The sequence below is a fragment of the Ranitomeya variabilis genome, chromosome 1 (genome assembly GCF_051348905.1).
Source record: "Ranitomeya variabilis isolate aRanVar5 chromosome 1, aRanVar5.hap1, whole genome shotgun sequence".
In the NCBI taxonomy this organism is placed as follows: domain Eukaryota; kingdom Metazoa; phylum Chordata; class Amphibia; order Anura; family Dendrobatidae; genus Ranitomeya; species Ranitomeya variabilis.
The window spans coordinates 761,686,693-761,703,762 of record NC_135232.1 but is presented as its reverse complement, the minus strand read 5'-3'; positions in this window follow the sequence as shown (position 1 = coordinate 761,703,762).

The following is a 17,070-nucleotide window of genomic DNA, read 5'->3' as shown; positions in this document are numbered from 1 at the left end:
GAACCTTTAGGCTTCGTCCACATGGAGCAGAAATGCTCAAGACTGAAAACCGCAGCTGACCCCCTTGTTCTTTTAGTTCAAGAATCACTTAAATTTGCAAGGAAACAGCTGGTTTTATTCATATCCGTGCTCCCCTTCCATTGACTGCATGGTTTTGTAGGTGAAAGAACTGTTTTACATCAATAGATGCCAAATTTAATGCTGGTGGTCGGTGCCTCACCTCCACGTGCAGAAACTAATCCTCAAGAAAGAAATGGGTCCAGCATTTGAGTTAAAGGGAACCTGTCACCCCGTTTTTTCGGTATGAGATAAAAATACTGTTAAATAGGGCCTGAGCTGTGCATTACAATAGTGTAGTTTGTGGACCCCGATTCCCCACCTATGCTGCCGAAATACGTTACCAAAGTAGTCGTTTTCGCCTGTCAATCAGGCTGGTCAGGTCAAAAGGGCGTGGTGTCTTCCCCCAGACTTTGCGTAGTTTTCCGTTGGTGGCGTAGTGGTGTGCGCATGCCCAAGGTCCGGAATCCTCTGCCAGGGTATTTAAAAGAGCGCGCTGTTCCTTATTTCATTGGTGATCGGTGGGCGCGGCCATCTTCCTTTGGCCGCGCGTGCGCAGAAGCGGCGCTCTGCTGGCCGCGGCGCTCTGCTGGCCGCGGCTTCAGGAAAATGGCCGCCGCGATATCCATCTGCGCACGCGCGGCATCCCGCGGCCATTTTCCTGAAGCCGCGGCCAGCAGAGCGCCGCGGCCAGCAGAGCGCCGCTTCTGCGCACGCGCGGCCAAAGGAAGATGGCCGCGCCCACCGATCACCAATGAAATAACGAACAGCGCGCTCTTTTAAATACCCTGGCAGAGGATTCCGGACCTTGGGCATGCGCACACCACTACGCCACCAACGGAAAACTACGCAAAATCTGGGGGAAGACACCACGCCCTTTTGACCAGACCAGCCTGATTGACAGGCGAAAACGACTACTTTGGTAACGTATTTCGGCAGCATAGGTGGGGAATCGGGGTCCACAAACTACACTATTGTAATGCTCAGCTCAGGCCCTATTTAACAGTATTTTTATCTCATACCGAAAAAACGGGGTGACAGGTTCCCTTTAACAGCAGAAACGTTTTATTTGAGCTCGACAAAATCCAATGGCCCCAACCCTTCTGGAGTTTGGCCTTCAGACTTCTCATGCCTTTTGGAGTCAAGAAATGGCTGTCTGACAGCTACTATTGTCAGCCATGTTACTTTTGCTGAAGCTAATTTCTCGAAAGCACTGAGGGTCCCAATACCTCTGTTACAGGGGAATTTCCCCATGCCTGATCATGTGCATAGAACTACTTTAAACATGGTTTAGCCCCCAGTGACCAACTATTGATTCCTCCATGAACTACTCCGTACTCTCGGCTTAAACGGAACCTGTCACCTGAATTTGGTGGGACCGGTTTTGGGTCATATGGGCGGGGTTTTCGGGTGTTTGATTCACCCTTTCCTTACCCGCTGGCTGCATGCTGGCCGCAATATTGGATTGAAGTTCATTCTCTGTCCTCCGGAGTATTGCCTTGCGCAGGCGTGTACTCCGGAGGACAGAGAATGAACTTCAATCCAATATTGCGGCCAGCATGCAGCCAGCGGGTAAGAAAAGGGTGAATCAAACACCCGAAAACCCTGCCCATATGACCCAAAACTGGTCCCGCCAAATTCAGGTGACAGGTTCCCTTTAATGTATACTCCATGAGGTCCCAAATGTCCATGTTTATCTGAAGGCCTGATTATTTATGTTTCTATTATTCATAATCCTAAGAGTGGGATGGTCCGAACACGATTGTGCCCAGATTGTAAAAGGTTGAAGCAAGAAGAGAGCGAATTAGATCAGTTGACCTTTGACACACCAATTTTAGATTTTGTCAAAATTCTATACATGCTATATGTTTAAGACAAAGATAAGGAAAGCAAAGTAAAAAGGGTCACTTGCATGTCTGTTACATGTATACTATCTTTTTTGTTAATATTTTTGTTTTACGTTGTTAGCCTGTCAAATAAATTATTTATATTGTTGGATCATATAAGAATAAAACATGTGCCCTAAATTCTGTGTAATGTGTCTTACCTAGATATGTTTTTCTTTTCCCTGTTGTAATTTCTTCTTTCATTTTTTTTTTTTTTTTTTTTTTTTTTTTTTACTCTTTTGTTTTTCGATGTATGTAATTATTGGCCTTAATATTAGTTCAGCTGTAAAAAGTAATGGAAGTATCCAAATGAGGAGCCCGGTGATACTGTGTAAAACTACTTTGTTGCTGTCATCAGTTTTCTGGTCAATTTTATAGTAGGTTTATGTCACCACAGCAAGCCTTTGAAAGATCCTACACCTTGAGATTTGAGGGACTCCAGAGGCACCAGCAGCTTCAAATAACTTTGCTGCTTTGTAATGGTATTTTGGCAGCTGCTCTCTTACTACAATGAATTTGTCTGGCAGAAACCTTCCTCATTATGCCTTTATCTGCATGAACTCTGTCTGCGCTCTGTTTCAGTCACAAATCTCTTCACAGTATGATGATCACTCTTAAGTTTTCATGAAATAGCTAATGTTTTCATGCCTTGTCCAAGGCCTTGCACTATTTAACACTTTTCAGCAGCAGAAAGATTTTTTTCATTTTTATTTTCCATATTGTTTCAAACCTGTGGCCTGCTTAATAATGTGGAACATCATTAAGTAGTTTTCCTTTAATTTGAATCACCTGGAAAAATAATTATCACATGTGTTTAAGATTGATTTCAGTGATCTATTGAGCCCTGAGACACAATACCATCCACAAGTTTATTTGAAAAGCGAAACAATTAAATCTTTGACACTTAAATGCAATTTGCATAATAATTTGGAACACCGTGTACAGCCCTCTTCAGGTCAGCCTATAGATTTTTAATTGGATTCATGCCTGGGTTATACTAAAACTTTGATCTTCTGATAAAACCATTATTTTGTTGATTTGGAGTTGTACTTGGGGTTGCCATGCTCAAAGGTGTAATTCCCTTTCAGCAGATTTCTTAAAGGGAAAAGGTCACCTAATTTTGGCCTTATAAACTGCGGCCACCGCCATCAGGGGCTTGATCTACAGCATTCTCTAATGCTGTAGATAAGCCCCTGATGTAACCTGAAAAATAAGAAAAACAAGTTAGACTATACTCACCTGGGGGGGCGGTCCGGTCCGATGGGCTTTGCAGGTCCGGGTCCGGTGCCTCCCATCTTCACACGATGTCGTCCTCTTCCTTGCTTGTTGCGGCTCCTGCGCAGGCGTACTTTATCTGTCCTGTTGAGGGCAGAGCAAAGTACTGCAGTACTTTACGCTGCCCTCCACAGGGCAAATCAGTACGCCTGTGCAGGAGCCGCAACAGAAGCAAGGAGGATGAAGACATCGTATGAAGATGGAAGGCGCTGGACCGCGACGCCCATTGGACTCAAACCGAGACCGCTCCTGGGTGAGTATAATCTAAAGGTACCATCACATTAAGCGACGTTGCAGCGATATAGACAACGATGCCGATCGCTGCAGCGTCGCTGTTTCGTCGTTGTGTGGTCGCTGGAGAGCTGTCACACAGACAGCTCTCCAGCGACCAACGATGCCGAAGTCCCCGGGTAACCAGGGTAAACATCGGGTTACTAAGCGCAGGGCCGCGCTTAGTAACCCGATGTTTACCCTGGTTACCAGTGTAAATGTAAAAAAAAAAAAACACTACATACTTACATTCCGGTCTCTGTCGCGTCCCCCGGCGTCCGCTTCCCTGCACTGTGTAAGCGCCGGCCCTAAAGCAAAGCGGTGACGTCACCGCTGTGCTCTGCTTTACGGCCGGCCGGCGCTGACACAGTGCAGGGAAGCGGACGCCGGGGGACGCGACAGACATCAGAAGGTGAGTATGTAGTGTTTGGGTTTTTTTTACATTTACAATGGTAACCAGGGTAAACATCGGGTTACTAAGCGCGGCCCTGCGCTTAGTAACCCGATGTTTACCCTGGTTACCAGTGAACACATCGCTGAATCCGCGTCACACACGCCGATTCAGCGATGTCAGCGGGTGATCCAGCAACGAAATAAGGTGCTGGCCTTCTAGCTCCGACCAATGATGTCACAGCAGGATCCTGATCGCTGCTGCATGTCAAACACAATGATATCGCTATCCAGGACGCTGCAACGTCACGGATCGCTATCGTTATCGTTGTTAAGTTGTTCAGTGTGGTGAAGGTACCTTTACTTGTTTTTCTTATCTTTCAGGTTACATCGTGGGCTTATCTACAGTATTACAGAATGCTGTAGATAAGCCCCTGATGGCGGTGGCCAAAATTAGGTGACAGATTCCCTTTAAGGTTTTGACGCCAAATACACTGATATTTGGAACCATTCATAATTCCCTGCACCTTGACTAAAGCCCCAGTTCCAAATACGGAAAAACAGCCAATAAGCATAAGGCTTCTGTCACAGGTTTACTGCAACAGAGAGGAGCCAGAAGACTGCAGCATCTGATTTCTCCTACTCCTGCACTGATTAGAAGCACTTCACCTTCATATTAAACAGTGCATGTTTCTTTTAGCAGTGCAGGGGTTAATCTGCTCAGTTGAGAGCTCCTGGAAGCTTTCCTGCCTTAAGGCTATCAGGATTGCCCTAACGCAATGTGAACCTAGCCTAAGGGAAGCTATGTGGCCCCAGCATCTTCACCATCAGAAGTAATCGGGAACAGGGCGAGGAAGGGTGCTCCTAGCGTTAGGGACAGGGAAGGAACCCCTGGTCCCGGGACAACCGACAACAGTGTCTTGACAGCTGACTCCGTTATGCTTCAGTGTATGGGGTTCCTTTTGGTAGTGTGCAGTGTTGTCTTTGCACCAAATATTCCTTTTGGATTCATAGCCAAAAAGTTCAACCATGATTTCATCAAACCATAACCTGTTTTCCGATGTGCATTTTGGAGACTTCATATAGGTTTTGGTAAAAGATAGTTGGGCTTGGATGTTCTATCTAAAAAAAAAATTCTTCCATCCTGCCACCATATCACACAGGCCAGAGATATGAAGAATATGTGAAACTGTGTTGTTACATGCAGTACACAGCCAGTGCTTGCCAGTAATTCCTGCAGCTCCTTTAACCTTTTCATGACATTTGACGTAGCTATATGTCATGGTCTGGTAGGGGCTCCATGGTGATCGTGTGTGGCACGGGAGCTGTACCCGCGCAATCACCTTGATAGCTTAGCTTAAATGATAGCTGAGCCCCGACTGTCATAGCCAGGAGGGGTGCCTGCACTGCCTCTGGTTGTTTAACCCCCCTAAATGCCATGATAAATAATCACATTTAGAAGACTGGCAGGGGCATAGGACTTGCCCCTGCAACGTAATAGCAGGCTGCCGATCATTGTCATAATGACCTCCGGGTCTGCCAGCTACAGACGCTTGTTTAGACCATGCCAGGAGCAAGGTCTAAAGGGTGTTCCATTAGGGTAATACTGACATGTATCATGCATTGCAATGCGTTATACCAGCGATCAGAGTAATAAAAGTTAAAGTCCCTTAATGTAACAAAAAAAGTAAAAATATTGAAAAAAAATACAAAATAAAGAACAAAAAAAAAAGAAACTATCACATTAGGTAACCCTTCAATGAACATGGTACATCAGCCTATCGCGTTGCTCCTCTTGGACCTTCCTCTTCCAACCGGGGCTGCCTCTTGCCACACTTTTTAACCCCCCAAGCTTGTTTTCACCTTCATGCCCAGGCCAAATTTTTCAATTCTGACCAGTTTCCCTTTATGTGATAATAACTCTGGAACCCTTCAACGGATCACAGTGATTTAAGATTTTTTTTTGTGATCTGTTGTATTTTGTCATAGTGGTAAAATTTGTTCGAAATGACTTGCATGTATTTGTGAAAATATTGTAAATTTGGAGAAACATTTCACAATTTTAACTTTAAATTTGTATGCCCTTAAACCAGAGAGTTATGTCACACAAGTTAGTTAATAAATAACATTTCCCACATGTCTACTTTACATCAGCACAATTTTTGAAACAATTTTTTAAACATAATTTTTTTTGTTAGGTAGTTATAAGGGTTAAAAGTTGACCAACAATTTTATTTTTCTAACAAAATTTACAAAACTGTTTTTGTTAGGGACCACATCACATTTGAAGTTACGTTGAGGGGCTTATATGATACCCAAAACTGACACCATCCTAAAAACTGCACCCCTCAAGGTGCTCAAAAGGACATTCAAGAAGTTTGATAGTGATGAGGGAGCGTGCTCGGATAAGGTGTTATCCAAGCACGCTCGTGTGCTAACAGAGTATCTTCGGTGTGCTCAAATACTATGTTCCTGTTGCTGTTGCTGCATGTACTGCTGTTGTTGAACAGCCGCGAGACATGCGGCCACGGCAACTCAAAGATAGTATTCCAGCATGCTGAAGATACCTGAGAAAGCCTGTGTGCTAGTAAAGTAACATCTTATCCAAGCCCGCTCACTATTAACTCTTCAGGTGCTTCACAATTAATGCAATGTGGAAGGAGAAATTAACATTTAACTTTTTTTTTTCATAAAAATTGTACTTTAGCTGCAATATTTTCAGAAGGGTAATAGGAGAAAGTGGACCCCAGAATTTGTTGTGCAGTTTCTTCTGAGTACACTGATACTCCACTTGGAGTGTTGGGTGGGGGGAACTACTGTTTGGGAACATGGCAGTACTTTGAAGGAAAGGATCACCGGATCACACTTTGACTTTTTTAGCACAAAATTGGCTGGAATCGAGAGCCCATGTTGCGTTTTGAGAGCCTCTGATGTACCTTCACAGTGGAAACCCCCCACAAGTGACCCCTCAAGGAATTTATCTAGATGTGTAGAGAGCACCTTGAACCCCCAGCTGCTTCACAGAAGTTTATAACGTAGAGCCGTGAAATTAAAAAATCACATTTTTCCCACAAAAATGTTTTTAGCCCCAGATTTTTTATTTTCAGAAGGGTAACAGGAGAAAATGGACCCAAAATTTGTTCTGCAATTTCTCCTGAGTACACTGATGCTCTATACGTGGAGGAAAACTTCCGGCGCACACAGCAGGCCTCAGCATGGAAGGAGCAATGTTTTGGACCACAGACTTTAATGGAATGGTCTGCCCATGTCATGTCTCGTTCTGAGAGCCTCTGATGTGCATTAACAGTGGAAACCCCCCACAAGTGACCCCATTTTGTAAGCTAGACCCATCAAGGAATTTATCTAAATGTGTGGTTAGCACTTTGAACCCACAGGTGCGTCACAGAATTTTATAACGTTGAACTGTGAAAATTAAAAAAAGAAAACTTTCCCACAAAAATGTTTTGGCTCTAATTCTTTTCATTTTCACAAAGGAGAAAATGGACCTCAAAATTTGTTGTGCAATTTCTCCTGATATTTCATATGTGGTCAAAAACTACTTTTGAGGCACAGTCTAATGATCAGAAGTGAAGAGGCACCATATTGGAGGTCAGATTTTGCTGGAATGGTTTGAGGGTGACATGTCACATTAACAGAACCCCCTGAGGTGCACAAACTGCAGAACCTCCCCATAAGAGACACCATTTTACAAACTACGGTAATTAATCTTAGGTTGACTCTTATCACTACATAAATGCAAACATATTGATGCTAAATGTGGTTTATGCCCCCTGGGGCTGAGAAGGGAGGAGGCATTTGGATTTTGGAGTGCAGAATTTGCTGAATTTCTTTTGGGGGCAAGCAGACATTTTGCTTTTCCAGAGCCTTTGTATTACGAGTAACATATAAGCCCCTGTATATCCGTTAGCAGATGATAGACCTTAGTGGAGACTTTCTTTTTTTGGGGATTGATTTCAAGCTTTTGTTGGGTACATTTTACATAACATTTTGGATCAAATTTATCTGGCTCTCTTCGCTGACAACTTAGTTTGGGGTTTCCATCTAAATATCCGAGTGACATAATTCAGATGGAACCCCCAAGGGATCCATTCACTAAAATGAGGCAGCAGAGCTACTCTGGTTTCCGTCTGACCTCTGTTCAACGTTGTCCTCCTTATCAGAAGTTCACAAAACTGTGGTCGACCGAACTTTTATGCGCGCTTAAAAACACGGACACCGCCAGATCACAGGCCAGACTGCATCCACAGTGCCTCCATCTGCCTCATTATAGGGAATCTTTTGCTGGGGGTTCTGTCTGAATCGTGTATTTCAGAGATTTACACAGAAACCCTGGTGTAAGCACTCAGCATTTTTGTTTTGTTTTCTACGATGTTCACTAAAGAGGTTAACTATTGTGACATTTTTATTTTTAACCCCTTAACGACCGCCGATACGCCTTTTAACGGCGGCCGCTAAGGGTACTTAAACCACAGCGCCGTTAATTAACGGCGCTGTGGAAAAAGTGAATAGCGCCCCCCAGAGTCGGATTTTCTCTGGGGTCTCGGTTGCCGAGGGTAGCCGAGACCCCAGAGAACATGATTCGGGGGGTTTTTACCGACCCCCGAGTTGCGATCGCCGGTAATTAACCGTTTACCGGCGGTCGCAACAAAAAAAAAAAAAACGCGATTTGCCGTTTAATTTCTCTGTCCTCCGATGTGATCGCACATCGGAGGACAGAGAAATGTGGTCCCCGATGGCCCCCAATAGCCCCCCAATACTTACCTACCTCCCCCGGTGCTCCTCGTGTCTCCCCATGGGCGCCGCCATCTTTTTTCCGGGAAAAAATGGCGGGCGCACGCGCAGTACGCCCGCCGCCCGGCACCCGGATGTTCTTTGGGGTCTCGGCTGCCGGGGGTAGCCGAGACCCCAAAGAACATGATCGGGGTCGATTTGCACCGACCCCTGCTTTGCGATCGCCGGTAATTAACAGTTTACCGGCGACCGCAAAAAAAAAAAAAAAAAAAAAGCGATCAGTTATTTCTCTGTCCTCTGATGTGATCGCACATCAGAGGACAGAGAAATAGGGGGATTCGGGGACCCTATCATACTCACCCGGGGTCCCTGGGTCCTCTTCTGTCTTCTCCTGCCAGCCGGCTTTTTCATCATGGCGGGCGCATGCGCAGTGCGCCCGCCATCTGCTGCCATCTGCCGGCCGGCAGGAGAAGACAAGTTGGGGCTAAAATTAGGGTTAGGGTTAGGGTTAGAGTTAGGGTTAGAGTTAGGGTTAGGGTTGGGGCTAAATTTAGGGTTAGGGCTAGGGTTAGGGTTAGGCTACTTTCACACTAGCGTTTTTTGGCTTCCGTCGCAATGCGTCGTTGGAGAAAAAACGCATCCTGCAAAAGTGCTTGCAGGATGCGTTTTTTCTCCATTGGCTTGCATTAGCGACGCATTGCGACGGATTGCCACATGTCGCATCCGTCGTGCGACGGATGCGTCGTGCTTCGGCGGACCGTCGACACAAAAAAAACTACATGTAACTTTTTTGTGCGACGTGTCCTACATATTTCAGTGCCACGTGCCACGTATTTAAGTGACACGTGCCACGTATCAAAGTGCCACGTGCCACATATTTCAGTGCCACGTATCAAAGTGCCACGTGCCACGTATCAAAGTGCCACGTGCCACGTATCAAAGTGCCACGTGCCACGTATCAAAGTGCCACGTGCCACGTATCAAAGTGCCACGTGCCACGTATCAAAGTGCCACGTGCCACATATTTCAGTGCCACGTGCCACGTATCAAAGTGCCACGTGCCACGTATCAAAGTGCCACATGCCACATCTTTCAGTGCCACGTGCCACGTATTTAAGAGACACGTGCCACGTATCAAAGTGCCACGTGCCACATATTTCATTGTCACGTGCCACGTATTTAAGTGACACGTGCCACGTATCAAAGTGCCACGTGCCACATATTTCAGTGCCACGTATCAAAGTACCACGTGCCACGTATCAAAGTGCCACGTGCCACGTATCAAAGTGCCACGTGCCACGTATCAAAGTGCCACGTGCCACGTATCAAAGTGCCACGTGCCACATATTTCAGTGCCACGTATCAAAGTGCCACGTGCCACGTATCAAAGTGCCACGTGCCACATCTTTCAGTGCCACGTGCCACGTATTTAAGAGACACGTGCCACGTATCAAAGTGCCACGTGCCACATATTTCAGTGCCACGTATTTAAGTGACACGTGCCACGTATAAGTGCCACGTGTCACGTATTTAATTGCCACATATTTAAGTGCCACGTATCAAGATTTTCCATGGAGAACAGACACATCCAGAGATATGTCTGCTCTCCACGGCTGCAGCAACACACTGACAGGAGCCATAGTTCCTGTCGGTGTGTCACTGCGCATGCGCGAGCGAGTTTACCGGCGGTCATTGACCCCGGCACTCTCGCTTAACGGCAGTGCTGCGTGGGAAAGTTCAACGCAGCTGTACTGCTGTTAACCGAGACGCCGGAGTCATTGAACTCCGGAACAGTACGCGATACACTGCTAGGAGCTTCGCTCCTGGCAGTGTATCGCCGGAGAGCAGCCGATCGGCGTGGGACACTCGTTTTATGGATTCTGCGGACAGGGAGTATGAATTTGGTTTATTATTTTTGGATTTTTTCCTGGAGGATCGAGGGCTTCGCCTACAAGTGTGCTGTTGGTGAGTATATACTCTGTGTTATATGTTGTATGTACTGTGTGTCATGTATGTGTATTGTGTGTAGGTGTTTTGTGTAACTTTACAATTGTGCTAAGTCGCCGGACACAGGGACAACTCTCCCATCCTAATACCGGATGGGAGTAGTAGTCCCATACGGCGACTTAGCACAATGGTGGCACTAGCGTCGCATGGGGACACACACACGCACACACACGCACACACACGCATACACACACACAGAAGGACTCCATGCTGCTTCACTGGGGGGCGGGGGCTTCCCTCTTCCTGTCCGACGTCACGTCCGGTCCTGGGTGTCAACCCCTCCGTACAAAGACGCCGACACCCAGGACAAAGGCGCTGTGTGTGGAAGGTAATATGGGGCCCTAGGGGGATACGCAGACACGCCGCTGCGTAAAGAATTGACATGTCAATTCTTTTTACGCCGGCGTGTTTGCAGACAAAAGCGCCGCGTTTTTTTGCGGTGTGTCTGAACGGCAAAGTGAATTTCTCATTCACTTTGCCGGCAGACGAAAATGACATTGCGCATTTTTGAAAAGCGCCCGCAAAATAGCGCTCAAAAATGCGCTATGTCTGAAAGTAGCCTAAGGCTTCTTTCACACTTGCGTCGGTACGGGGCGGTCGCAATGCGTCGGCCCGATGTACCGACGCACGTTGTGAAAATTGTGCACAACGTGGGCAGCGGATGCAGTTTTTCAACGCATCCGCTGCCCAGTCTATGTCCTGGGGAGGAGGGGGCAGAGTTACGGCCACGCATCCGCGGAAATGGCGGACGCGACGTACAAAAAAAAGGTTACATTGAACTTTTTTTGTGACGACGGGGGCTAAAGTTATGGTTAGGGTTGGGGCTAAAGTTAGGGTTGGGGCTAAAGTTAGGGTTAGAGTTGGGATTAGGGTTAGGGTTTGGATTAGGGTTGGGATTAGTGTTACGTTTGGGATTAGGGTTGGGATTAGGGTTAGGGTTGGGATTAGGGTTAGGGGTGTGTTGGATTTAGGGTTTTGATTAGGGTTATGGTTAGGGTTGAGATTAGGGCTGTTTTGGGGTTAGGGTTGTGATTATCGTTAGGGTTGTGATTAGGATTATGGATCGGGTTGAGATTAGGGTTAGGGCTGTGTTGGGGTTAGGGTTGGAGTTAGAATTGGGGGGTTTCCACTGTTTAGGTACATCAGGGGGTCTCCAAACACGACAGCCAATTTTGCGCTAAAAAAGTCAAATGGTACTCCCTCCCTTCTGAGCTCTGCCGTGCGCCCAAACAGTGGTTTACCCCCACATATGGGGCATCAGCGTACTCGGGATAAATTGGACAACAACTTTTGGGGTCCAATTTCTCCTGTTACCCTTGTGAAAATAAAAACTTGGGGGCTAAAAATCTTTTTTGTTGGAAAAAAATATATTTTTTTATTTTCACTACTCTGCATTATAAATTTCTGTGAAGCACTTGAGCTTTCAAAGTTCTCACCACATATCTAGATAAGTTCCTTAGGGGGTCTATTTTCCAAAATGGGGTCACTTGTTGGGGGTTTCTACTGTTTTGTTACATTAGGGGTCTGCAAAGGCAACATAACGCCCGCAGACAATTCTATCAAAGTCTGCATTCCAAAATGGCACTCCTTCCCTTCCGAGCTCTGCCATGCGCCCAAACAGTGGTTTACCCCCACATATGGGGTACCAGCATACTCAGGACAAATTGGACAACAACTTTTGGGGTCCAATTTCTCTTGTTACCCTTGTGAAAATAAAAACTTGGGGGCTAAAAAATCTTTATTGTTAAAAAATATATATTTTTTATTTTCACGACTCTGCATTATAAACTTCTGTGATGCACTTGGGCATTCAAAGTTCTCACTACACATCTAGATAAGTTCCATGGGGGGTCTAGTTTCCAAAATGGGGTCACTTTTGGGGGGTTTCTGCTGTTTAGGCACATCAGGGGCTCTCCAAACGCGACATGGCGTCCGATCTCAATTCCAGTCAATTTTGCATTGAAAAGTCAAATGGCGCTCCTTTGCTTCCGAGCTCAGCCATGCGCCCAAACAGTGGTTTACCCCCACATATGGGGTGTCGGCGTACTCAAGACAAATTGTACAACAGCTTCTGGGGTCCATTTTCTCCTGTTACCCTTGGTAAAATAAAAATTTGGAGGCAAAAAGATCATTTTTGTAGAAAAAATGCGATTTTTTTATTTTCACGGCTCTACGTTATAAACTTCTGTGAAGCACCTGGGGGTTTAAAGTGCTCACCACACATCTAGATAAGTTCCTTAAGGGGTCTAGTTTCCAAAATGGTATCACTTGTGGGGGGTTTCCACTGTTTAGGCACATCAGGGACTCTCCAAACGCGACATGGCATCCGATCTCAATTCCAGCCAATTCTGCATTGAAAAAGTCAAACGGTGCTCCTTCACTTCCAAGCTCTGCGGTGCGCCCAAACAGTGGTTTACCTCCACATATGGGGTATCGACGTACTCAGGAGAAATTGCACAACAACTTTTGTGGTCTAATTTCTCCTGTTACCCTTGTGAAAATAAAAATTTGGGGGCAAAAAGATCATTTTTGTAGAAAAAATGAGATTTTTTATTTTCACGGCTCTACGTTATAAACTTCTGTGAAGCACTTGGGGGTTCAAAGTGCTCACCACACATCTAGATAAGTTCCTTGGGGGGTCTAGTTTCCAAAATGGTATCACTTGTGGGGGGTTTCCACTGTTTAGGCACATCAGGGACTCTCCAAACGCGACATGGCATCCGATCTCAATTCCAGCCAATTCTGCATTGAAAAAGTCAAACGGTGCTCCTTCACTTCCAAGCTCTGCGGTGCGCCCAAACAGTGGTTTACCTCCACATATGGGGTATCGACGTACTCAGGAGAAATTGCACAACAACTTTTGTGGTCTAATTTCTCCTGTTACCCTTGTGAAAATAAGAATTTGTGGGCGAAAAAATCATTTTTGTGAAAACAAATGCGATTTTTTATTTTCACGGCTCTACGTTATAAACTTCTGTGAAGCACTTGGGGGTTCAAAGTGCTCACCACACATCTAGATAAGTTCCTTGGGGGGTCTAGTTTCCAAAATGGTGTCACTTGTGGGGAGTTTCCACTGTTTAGGCACATTAGGGGCTCTCCAAACGCGACATGGCATCTGATCTCAATTCCAGCCAATTCTGCATTGAAACAGTCAAACGGTGCTCCTTCACTTCCAAGCTCTGCGGTGCGCCCAAACAGTGGTTTACCTCCACATATGGGGTATCGGCGTACTCAGGAAAAATTGCACAACAAAATTTGTGGTTAAATTTCTGTTTTTACACTTGTGAAAATTAAAAAAAATGGTTCTGAAGTAAAATGTTTGCAAAAAAAAGTAAAATGTTCATTTTTTTCTTCCACATTGTTTTAGTTCCTGTGAAGTACGTAAAGGGTTAATAAACTTCTTGAATGTGGTTTTGAGCAGCTTGAGGGGTGCAGTTTTTAGAATGGTGTCACACTTGGTTATTTTCTATCATATAGACCCCTCAAAATCACTTCAAAGGTGATGTGGTCCCTAAAAAAAACATGGTGTTGTATAAATGAGAAATTGCTGGTCAACTTTTAACCCTTATAACTCCCTAACAAAAAAAAAAATTGTTTCCAAAATTGTGCTGATGTAAAGTAGACATGTGAGATGTTATTTATTAACTATTTTTTGTGACATATCTCTCTGATTTAAGGGCATAAAAATACAAAGTTTGAAAATTGCAAAATTTTAAAAATTTTCGCCATATTTCCATTTTTTTCATAAATAATCGCAAGTAATATCGAAGAAATGTTACCACTAACTTGAAGTACAACATGTCACGAAAAAACAATCTCAGAATCAGCGGGATCCGATAAAGCGTTCCAGAGTTATAACCTCATAAAGTGACACTGGTCAGAATTGTAAAAATTGGCTCGGTCATTAAGTACCAAATTGGCTCTGTCACTAAGGGGTTAAATAAAAACACATTTATGGGGTACAACATAATTTTATTTTTTATGATATATATTTATTTTACCTTAGTTTTAGCCATCTGATCGCATTTCTGCAGCTTTGCAATGCAGGAGCATTGCAATTCTTAGAACTGTCTGTTCTGCACGGACACACAAGCTTGTTAGACCATGCTCTCAGCATGGTCTAACAAGCTTGCTAGCCTGGTGGCCAGGGGGTCATCATGATGACTACGGGTCACCATGGCAACGATCGGCCTTCGCGATAACATTTTGGGGGTGCTGATCGGAAGGGAGAGGGAGCCCTTTCCCTCTCCCTGCCTTCTGAATGCTGCGATCAGTGAGAGTCGGGTGTCAGCTATGATGATAGTTTAACGAACGGTGGCGATCGCACACTGTGTACGTCAAAAGTCGGTAAGGGGTTAAGAGAGCGGACGTGTTACCGGTCGGCATCTCCCTTTCCTAGACCACTGACGCACCTTGGGGCTTCCTCCTGGTATACAGGCATCAGCTGCACAGCAAACACATGCACTGCTCAGCAACAGGTGCACTGCTCAGCTGGGCCACAGACCGGGTTTGCTGTAATTTTGCTTCACTTGCAATCCCCTGTCTTCCAATTTTGCCTGCTCTCTGAGCCCAGAGGGGACTGTACACGCTCATTGACACAACCTGTCTTAGTTAGGCTGGGTTCACATTGCGTTAATGTGTGCACGCTAACGGACAGCGTTGCACGGCGAAAATGTCGCAATTAACGCCGTGCAACGGGTCCGTTAGCGCACCCATTGACAGCAATGTGAATTTTCCCTGTAGCGCTTCACTAGCGCGTGCCTTTTTCGGCTCGCGCTAGTGATGTGCCGTTCTCCTGTGACGCGCCTCGGACGCTGCTTGCAGCGTCCGCGGCGCGCCCGAGGTCCGTTCCCCGCTCTCGCAGATCGGGGATCTGCGAGAGCGGGGACGTTAACGCGACCCCGAAAAATACATTGCGTTAGCGCAATCCGCTAGCGCTAAACGGATTGCCCTAACGCAATGTGAACCTAGCCTTACTATTCCTGTGTTGCTTGTGGAAGCAAGTTTTCCACTGGTCAGTCAGATGCATAATGTGCTGCTTGTTCTCCTCCGTTGCTGGAATTCGCTCAAAGGCCCCCTGAAATGGGTGATGAGAATGCCCACACCCTGAATGGTCCTGGGACTTAGCTCTGTCAGTGGCTGAACTAGCCAAGTTGTCCAAGACTCTGGTTACACTTGTGGAATGATTGTCTGGGATCTCTACCTTCCCTAGAACCCCTACCGCTGGCGAATCTTTCTCACCAGCATGGATTATCATGGCTGCAATCCAAGTGACCTCAGGTCACTTCATCATCTGGATCTCCTCCCATTGCCTGAAGAAGGTGCACTAAATCAATTTTCCCCTCTGTGGGGTCATTCCCCGCTGTTTTTGGATCCTAGCTCCAGCTCTGAATCTATCCTGGATCCCTATCAGACTGTTGGCCGTAGACTTGTTTCTGGGGGGGGGGGGGGTAACAGCTATGGAACCTCCTTCCACCCTTGGGTGGTGTTTTTTTTTCTAGAAGTGCAAACGAGTGCCTAAGGTTGTTTCTAACCATGAGGAATTTGCAGGGATTTTGCAGTAGTCCTGGGAAAATCTGGACAGGCTGTTTTAGAGGCACATTTAAATAGAGGTGTTGCACCATTTCCAAGCAGAACTTGTTACATCTTGAACTGGCCTGCCTGTGGTGGGCAAATCTATATATCGCTTGTCCAGATATATTACTCTACCTCTGCCCAAGGTGGCACCCCTGCATGACCCTTCAGACAGGAGTACAAAGGCTAAAGCCGAGTCAGCCTTTGAGGTGGCAGGTTATGCTTTGTGTCTTGCTTTTGCTTCCACTTGGGTGTTTAAAGCGGTTATTGCTTGAGCCACTTAAAGTAACGGTATTCTTCCTTTATCCCAGGGTGAGGAATTGGCAGAGGTAGCAGACCAAGCAAGTAGGTACTGTATTTATGCTCCGCCTCACTGGATGCATCAGAGTGTGCTGCTCAGGCTGCTAGTAATACTGCAGGTGCATTTTGTGGCTCAAAGCATGAAAGGCAGATCTTGCCCCAGAAAAGTCTCTTACATCTTTGCCCTTCCAGGGTTCCCATCAATTTGGCACCACAATAAACACGATTATTGCCGACACCATCAGGGTTAAGAGCTCTTTGCTTCCTCAAGCCAGGGCCATTCGTTCCTTTCCTATACGTGGAGCACTTCAGTTGCACCCCTTTTGGCGGTTTACGGCACAAGAGGAATCCAGTCATCAGGCCAGATTCAGAGTGTCTCAGGGCAGAACAACATCATCTTTCAGGCCCACTTCTTCAGCATGGTCCCAAGGTCTGGGGGGGCGAGCCCCTGGTCCTGGAGGCAGCAAAGAAACCAATTTGTAATGGGCCGCCCCCACTCTCCCAAGTGGGGGGTCTTCTCTTCCAGGAGACTTGGCTGGAGTCAATCCACGATCATTGG